Source organism: Oxyura jamaicensis, chromosome 3 (assembly GCF_011077185.1).
Source record: "Oxyura jamaicensis isolate SHBP4307 breed ruddy duck chromosome 3, BPBGC_Ojam_1.0, whole genome shotgun sequence".
Lineage (NCBI taxonomy): Eukaryota > Metazoa > Chordata > Aves > Anseriformes > Anatidae > Oxyura > Oxyura jamaicensis.
The window spans coordinates 6,899,347-6,907,477 of NC_048895.1; the positions used below are offsets into that span (position 1 = coordinate 6,899,347).

The window sequence follows — 8,131 nt, forward strand, 5'->3', positions numbered from 1 at the left end:
ATTTACCACGTGGGGAAGGGCTGCCTTACAGACAGTTAGCTGCAAAACGACTAGTCAAGGACAGCACTCTCCGAATATCACAGGCTCACCTGCTCTCTCTCCCCCCATCAGCTCAGGAGTGAGCCCTGGGATACCCCTCAAAAGGACAGCTCTACAACGGAGAGGTGTAGTCCTGTGTGCTCTGCTGAAAGGATTCCTCATCTGAAGAACTAAAGGCATTTCTGGACATACTTGAGTACTGACATGTAGTAAGAGGGGGGGAAAAAAAAAAAAAAAAAGGCTGCTGTAATAACATTTGTATTTCCATGCATCTGTAGTTGAAAAGAACCAAGATTATATGTTCATAATGTTTGCTGGAGAAGCCTCTAAGTCGAGTCAGAAGGAAATGAGGTAAAAAGATGTTTTACTGATGCTTTTTTTTTTTTTTTTTTCCCTTGAAGTCTGCTTTGTCTTATAAACTTATGTAAGCAGCTGGTGTAGCAGAGCATCCTGGCTCTAAACTCTGACTTTGGTGTGGCTTCTCTGGTAGCAGCAGCTTTCAGTGCAACTAGCTGCAAGAGGAGCAGCTGGGTTCACCCCTGGGTTCTGGCAAGCTGCAAGGAAATCCATCACACCTGGCTGCAAAGCCTGTGAGGGTGGAGAGGGGAAAGCAGGGATTTCAGTGGCTCTGTGCTTGTGTGCAAGATGTGAGCAAAGCTGGTTGCAGTGAATCAATGCATATGAATACCACCTGAGCACAGGGGTAGAGTTGAAGAGGATACATAATGTCTGCAGAATCTTAATATTCCAGAAATAGGGTATAAGGTAGGAAGTAAGTAAGAGGGCTGGTTATTATAAACCTTGGATTATAGGATATAATGCAAACTGACCCTAGTGACTGATGGCTACTTCAGGGTTAGAAATGTGCATGAATTTTGTGGCTGCAGTCTTACCCTGCAATAGTTAGAGAGCTGTTATATTAATAGTATAAACCGGGCACTGTGCAAACTGGGTGGGAAAAGAGAGCTTGTTCCTCTTGGCTAGAAGAGATCCCTCAAGAAGTGAGAGTGCAGGAGCTGTGAGGGGAAGAAAAGAGTGGCACAGGGCCACCGAGTTAGCTGAAGTAGCACCTTCTGTGAGTAAGGCCTTCCTAGCAGAATTAAAAACTCATCAGGTCTAGGACCTTAATAAATGATTTCAAAAGGACATGTGGCAAACAGAGCTCAGCAAGGCAGGCAGATCCTGCTGGCCCAAGTGGCTGCAAGCCAGGAGTAGGGGGAGAGTGGGTCCGCACTTCTTCAGGGAAGTTATAAATAAAGGAGTAGTGGGAAAAGGAAGGGGTAAGTCATGAAGCAGCCAGAATTTGTTTAATGTTTCTCAGGATTTAAAGCTAATCACAAGCTAAGTTGACACTCATGATTCCTCCTCCCACCCCACACCTCCAGGATCTCCTAATTTATAGCCAGCCAGGCTCCTGCGCTTTTCATGAGCGTGATGTACGTGAAGGGAGCAGCCTAATACCTCAGCTGCTCTAGGAGCCTGACAGTGTTTTCTCACTGCCTCTCCCTCCAATAAATCAAAGCGTTCAAATCTACGGACTGCACAGCCAATGAAAGTCCTATGGTAGGGAACAGTGGCTATTTATGCATTTTTACAGCCGTGGATCTCCTGGATGGCATTCCTGCTGACTGGAATGCCTCGCAGCAGTTATATAATTGCAAGCAAAAATTTCACTCTTTTTGCCAAATTGTTGAACCAGAAGGGTTTGCTTACTAAATGACCAAAGGGAAGAAACTGGAAGGGAGACGCAAAGGGAAAGGGCTGTATAAACTCTTGGGCTGTGATCAGCATTTTGATTGTTTTAGGAATTTGTCAAGGCGGGAAGGGGGAGTTGTGTAGTGAGAGGTGGGTGAATAATTAACCTTGTATAATTTAGTCAATTAATTTTGCTGATTGAGAACTATCTACAAATGGGTTTGTGTGTGTATCAAATGTTACTCAATAGCTCTTTTGCGTGAATAGATTTTGGGTTGTAGCTTTATCCTGAGGAGTTCATTTGGGTATTTGATAATTAAATACTGAGGAAGAAGTGAGAGTACTAGCACACAAAAAGGAAATCACGGAAATGGTGCATGTGTAGTCTCATTGATTTCTGAAGGTATGAGATAGGGAAAGTTTGTTTGATTTGATCTTTCATCTCTCTCTCTCTCTCTAGCCTCTGGAGAGGTCACCTTAAATCTTGAGAGCAGTGAGATCTGAGGCATTTGGAGTGAATTACCCAGTCCTATCATGCATTTGACTTGCATGAACCCAGCTTTTGGGAAGGTGAGTACCTGTTTGCCTGCATATGGTGATGTGTATGCAATGCTCATCTGCAGATCTTGTGCAGGCAACCAAGCATATTTCATGAACTTACTACTACTCTCACTCTTAGCTGCCTCCTATCCCTTCACTAAAGCGACTGCATTAGAGATTATTTAAAAAGGGGCAGTTTTCCCTAAAATATTTGCAATGGGGCCTAAGCATCATTATTGCATTTAAAGATCTTAGTAACCATCTTTAGTATTAACTTCCAAGGCTCTGAGGAAGACACAGATGTTCTTTAACCTCCCCTCCTTGTGTAACCTTAGAGAAGTTTTATTATCCCCATCTTACAGCTAAAACCCATCTGAATGATAAAAATCACTCTTGGTCATGAGGCAAAAGTCTCAGACACATGCATCCCCAAATACGCAATGGGAGGCAGGAGAATGCCTGCTCTAAGAGTCTGACTTTGCAGCATGCCGCCCACAGAGCTAGTGTCATAGCAAAGTACAGAACACAGCAACCTGCAGATGCTGTTGATGATGTAAAACTGCAAGGCAAAATAAAAATATAAATGGTATGAAAACACGATGTTTAGGTGAAAGTCTTTACTGGAAAAAATGTGGATTTTGAAGTAGCAACCTCTGAAACTTTGCAAATCTTTTTTTTTTTTCTTTTTTTTTTTTTTTTTTCACCAGGTCATTTGCATTTTACCTGTTTAACTTAAATTGGTATCCACAAGTTATCCCCTCCTTGGGTAGTGAGGGGAAGTAATTATTTTATTGCCAAGTAGCTTTCTCCTGTGAAGTTCCCACTCCAAGAAGCACGCCTGGCCTTTCTGAAAACTCTGCTCTGTTTCTGTGTATGTGTTTGCAACTCACAAGCAGATTGCTAACACTCTTTTTTTTTGTTGTTTGTTTCAGTGCTTTCAATTAGTGGGTGACACTCCTGAAAGTTTGATTACTTGGCATTTGAAGTGAAAATGCCCAGCCAGAGACATCAAGTCAAGATAGAGAAAAATGAGGAGCACGTTAAAATAAGAAAATTGGACTTCTTATGAAGAACACAATTTCTTGTTCACATGTTGCTGAAATGCAAAGGTACTGTTAATAACTCTCTAAACCTCACCTTTTTTAGTTATCTTTGTAATTGCCACCTAGGATCACGAGGTAGGGACTTGTGGCTGCAGTGTGCACAACAGGCAAAAGCAAAGCTGCCTGATGGAGCATCAAAAGTTTGCGGCACTGAAATTTCATGTAGCCATTGCTAAATTTTTCATGCTTGAAACAATGATGAAAAATGATTGTTAGCTATGAAACCAAAATCATATTAATCCACTGCAGCGTTATTGTTTTTTCTTTTTTTTTTATTCTTCAGTTGAAACCATGACCCAGGCTAACACAGTTCACTTACCAACCTCAAGTGCTCTGTCAGGTTTGAAAAAGGATAGAAGTGAGTCAGGAAGGGTGAACGTATTTCATGCTTCATAAATGTGTGTTGGGATGGGAAGGAGAGAATGACAAAAACCAAAATCTAGAGGGTCAGTGCTCATATACCTCATTCCAATTATCTGTTGTATGTCTTATACAAAGACAGTGTATCTGCTGTCTGGATTTCCAAGGGGCATGTTCGATGTAGAGTAGCTGAAATGGAAGATAAATGTTACTGAAGGCTTTAGTTTCCCAGCAATAGTGCTGCAGGTAATTTTTCTAGCTATAAATAAAATGATCCTTAAAGCTGCAAGCAAAGAAACAGAAGTTTGGGGGTGATTTGGCTTGCCATCTCCATCACAATCTAGTCTTAATGAATATCTCGTTAGTTATTTCCACACCTGATATTTCCTATGCAGAGACCTCCAGGATGCACCAAAGAAAGGGACTAAGTAGAGAGCAGGAAGAAAGATGAAGCTTAAATTATCATCATCAAATCTGTTTGTCAAGTAAGGTACGCATGTCTGAGGGAGGCTGTGTGTGGCTGCTGCTGCTGACAGAGCCCAGGCAGTGTGCTCTGTGCACGCACCCCATCTGGAGTGATCCCATGATAGAGAAGTCCTCAGGCCTGGAGGAGGACAAGACTGATGCCAGCCTCTTGGGATCGAAGCCCACCAGGACTGAAGCACATTGACCTGCTGTGGCTGTGCAGAAAAGCTGAACCACTCAGCACCTCACGGTTCCATGTGGCTACTTGTGTGGTCCATTCCAGGGGCTCACAAGAAGGAAATCCTCTCACCAGCCACAGGAAAGGGACTTTGTCTAGACAACATCAATTTTGCAGTGTAGGTAACTTTCTGTGGTGGTGTTTTTTTGTTGTGGGAGAGAAACGGAACAGAGATGGCTTGGCTTCTCTCCTTGAATGTGAAGGAGAGGTCCCATCAAAACAGTGCCCTCAGTGGTCCCACTGTGAGGGCTCTTTCCATCCTGAGGCTATACCAGATGCTGATAGGAATCTGAATCTCCCCTACAGAACTCTTTCATCTCACTGATGAATATTTTTTGATCTTCTTCTCCATTTGCTTAGCAAAGTTGTGTTCTAATATCCTGGTTATAACATGAAGCTGATTAGCATACATGCAACCAGTCAGCCTCAAACATATGGGAACCTTTCAAAGATTATGTTAATTCTGAGGCGATGCTGCTCGGCGATTAGTCACAAAGTCTGCAGTATAATTTCATACCTCTCTCTGCCTCTGCTCTCCTTCCCGTGGCTGCTGTGTATTTTCTGTACCACCTCTGGCAGAGAAGCTGGAGGTCAGGCAAAGAAAGAAATGAAATACCGTCTAGCAAGAAAAGGTTATAAAGATAAATTGTACCACTCAAATATGAGGCTCTTGCAAGTGTGCTGTGAAGCACAGAGTTCTGCATGTTGATGAGCTGTGTCACTTTACCTGTTTGCAATGCTCCTTTATCTTCTGCTGTTTTTCTTTAGAGACAGTGATAACACTGACATTAAGCCATTTTTATCCCGAAAACTCCAAATGCTTTATTTAGACAAGGCTTGCTCTGCTCCTTGGCTAGAGAGGGCAAACCTGTGCCAGAGCCTTGAGGACTCTTGTTTGAGGAAGAGAATCACTTAAAGCAGCTGGATAGGTGGGTATTGTCCTCTCAGCATTGACCACACGTACACAACCTCTTCATTTTCAGACACTTTTTGCTCAGAGGAGGCTTCCTAAGTGCACCTCCTGTCACATATAGGCTTATGAAGCCCTGTGTTTCTGCTGGAAACTTCAGGGACTGTGCATCTTGGATGTTAGACAAAGAAGTCATCTTGCCCTTGCAGTTAGCATCCTCCAAAGGCAGTGCCCCTGCAGTGGGAATGTCTTGGATGGCACGGGGAGAAGCACAGGGGTAAAGCAACTTGACAAGAGCACAAGCCAACAGCTGGTATTGTTTAGCTTGTGCATCTGTATTATAAGATTTTATATGATTAAATTGTTCCATGAGGCAGCTGTAACTAAGTTATAAAAAGTCTCATAAATGTTCCAGCTGGTAGGTAGCAGACTGTGAGACGCAGCTGATGGTCAAATGTATACTCTAATCGGTCATGAAAAATTATATTTAATTCACTTAGGTTTACTTGAGAGAGACTTGAAGCTAAAGGATCAGCCAAAATACCCTCCAATTCTGAAAATTTTGGCCCAATTCCTGAACTCTGAATACCCAAGAATTTCATAGTTGACATTTCAAGCCAGGACATATCTGATCCTTGTGGCTTAAACCTTCAGTAATTATTTAAATGAACCAACAAAATTATTTTCTTTTACATTAATGTTCCTTTTATCTACATAACTTTCCTAGGAAAGCGCTGTAATTGTAAGTAAAGGACCTCATGTTACAAGCTTCCGTTTTCAGTCTCAGGGACTTCTAGTTTGGTAAGCCTTTCTTGAAGATGTCTGACTTTTTAAAATTATTATTATTATTTTTATTTAATCTTTCTTGCAAGCAGGTTTGTTCTGAGAGCTGTTTCACTGAAGATGTGTCACTGAAGACTGGTACTGTGGACAGCATAGCCTGCTGAATCTGCTCCAAGTGAGAAATAGCTCTCCTCTATCAGCACCATCTCGTGTGTGTTGTATGTGAATCAGCATTACCTGAAAGACAAGAAGTAACTTCTTTTGTTAATTAAAAGCTTTTTTTCTTGCTTATTTTAGTAGGGGGAAGCATCCACAGGAGCAGTTGCCCTTCAAAAATTAGGTTTACCATGTTATAACTTGTTTGTGCTTCTATCCTGGTGGTCTTTGAGGAAGCTGCATTGTCCCCTCCCCAAGCACGCTGCATCCCCTGCCTCACCTCCCACAGTCTGGGTTCCTGGTGTTGGCAGTTGCATTTAAGCCAAATGTACAAAGAAAGTAGAGCATCTTTCAGGCACCTGGGGAAGAACAAGTCTCCACCTCATTTTTGGTGGTACTAATAACCCCGGAGAAGGTGTGCCCCTCACTGTTGGTCTCCTCTCCTGGGTTTGGTTTTGTTGCAGTGGAAATTAGTCAGTGTTGCTGTAAATATCCTAAGATTATAATGAATAATAATGATACAAGCCCCTATTATACTGTAAATTTCAAGCCTTTCAGCAGCAATGAAAGAAGAACTGGGGGCTGAGGGAACTGGGGAGATGCACAGGTTTGCCCTGTCGCTTGTATTAAATTCTTTGGGTTGGGTTCTTCTGTCTTCATCTCTCTCTCCTGTCTGCCTCCATTGTGGAAACTCAATATTCACCTTGGCTATGCCCACGTTAGCATGTCAAGAAAAGCTCTCATTGATTTATTCTTCACAAAAAAATTGCTTTCTTTACAATGCTTTTTCTTTGTAGAAAGAGTCACATTTAAAGTGGTCAAATTTGCAGAGAAAACTGAATCTATTTTTTTTTCGTTTCTTTTCTTCATTAAAGTCTCAATCAGAAAGCACTTAATTTTCTGTCCTAACGAAAATGGAAGAACAAAATAATGTAACAGGGGTAGCAGATGCCAGGCACATATTCTGCCAATACCCACAGTTTTCAAGATGGGCAAATATTTTTCTGCATTTAAAAGTATTTTCTGTTACTTTCACGGGAATACACTTTCAGGCTTTATATTTTCTCATACAAGTGGACAGTCCAACATGCCTTAAGTGATTGCTCAGAACACTTCATAAAAAGAAAAATAAATCAGGTAATATGTCCTAATCAGGTCTTGTCCTTGACTCATTGCCATCTTAAGTCCTTAAGGGGAAAAAATATTTTTTTCCCCTTTCATTACACTTTTTATCATTAGAGAATATAACTCTGAATGTTGTTGCTTGTATAAAATCCAGACCCTCTTCTAAATCCTTGGCCTCAGTTATGCTGCAGCGATGAGTGCCACTTAAAGTTTCTACCTCCAGTTTTGTCTAACCGCTGAAAATACCTTCTTTCTTACAAAAATATGTGTGTATATATCTTTATATATAGATAGATACATAGATTTAAGAGAGTTTTTCATTTAAGACAATCATTTAAGAAAAAATTAAATGAAAAATCCAGGATGGACTCTTTCTGTTTCATGTTCAGGAAAAAACTTAGTTTAGAAAATCTTATCCAGAAAGATGAAAGCTTTGAAAAACTCTTGGAGTTTTTATTAGAAGCTGGTTGTTATACTCAGGGAACCAAACAAGAATAAATGATCAAAGACAAAGCTTTCTTCTTGGAGACCTCATTGTCTAAATAGAAAAACCGTGGTAGGAGGAAAAAGTTTTGCTGCCATCACTGTTGTGTCAAATTCAAGGTTAATATTCTGCAAAGGAATCACAATAGTAAGGAAAACTTAAGTTTTCATCCCCAAACAAGGAAATTAGTCAACTAAGAATACAGAAACACTAAGTTCCATATCAGGTAGACC

At 41.1% G+C, this 8,131-nt stretch overlaps 1 long non-coding RNA gene across 3 annotated transcripts; it reads left to right on the plus strand.

Annotated features, from left to right (window-relative positions):
* The first annotated feature begins 618 nt into the window (after positions 1-618).
* LOC118164329 lies at positions 619-5,890 on the plus strand. 3 transcript variants are annotated; one of them, XR_004749442.1, is made up of 5 exons: positions 619-811; positions 2,195-2,860; positions 3,207-3,383; positions 4,133-4,558; positions 5,424-5,890. It is a non-coding gene; the product is annotated as an uncharacterized LOC118164329 (long non-coding RNA). The 3 variants fall into 3 exon arrangements; XR_004749443.1 differs by having other exon boundaries at positions 624-811; positions 2,195-2,336; XR_004749441.1 differs by lacking the exon at positions 2,195-2,860 and having other exon boundaries at positions 629-811.
* Positions 5,891-8,131: the final 2,241 nt, after the last annotated feature.